We start from the raw sequence: 422 nt of genomic DNA, 5'->3' as shown, positions 1-422 counted from the left end.
CCCCAAATCTAGGATAGAGCTTCTTACATCCCTTCTCAAAGCACTTTAACTTTGTGAACTAACAAATACCTATTTATTATCAACGGGTGATTACTGTACTTGTATAATTTTATAATATTATAGAAAGTGGGTTCAAATTAGAGAAGAGAAAAAACAAACAACACAACAGCTACCCAAAAAAACCTTTCAGGGCTGTGACCAAAGTGAGAATGCGATCGTTGAAATAAAGAATGGAAAAGAGCGGGCGAGTGCTGGGTTTGTCACCGGGAGCCGAGGGATGCCGCTGCGACGGTGGCTGGGGTCTCCCCTGTCCCTCTTCGCCCACGACCAAGGGGATCCCCCCACCCTCTTCCATGTCCTGCCTGCCTCTCCTCTCCAGCAGCAGCCCCAGCCCAGTGCCAGGCCACCCCTCCTGCCCGGGT

Source organism: Pygoscelis adeliae, unplaced genomic scaffold (genome assembly GCF_000699105.1).
Source record: "Pygoscelis adeliae isolate BGI_AS28 unplaced genomic scaffold, ASM69910v1 Scaffold298, whole genome shotgun sequence".
Classification (NCBI taxonomy): Eukaryota; Metazoa; Chordata; class Aves; order Sphenisciformes; family Spheniscidae; genus Pygoscelis; species Pygoscelis adeliae.
This window is presented reverse-complemented; position numbering follows the sequence as displayed.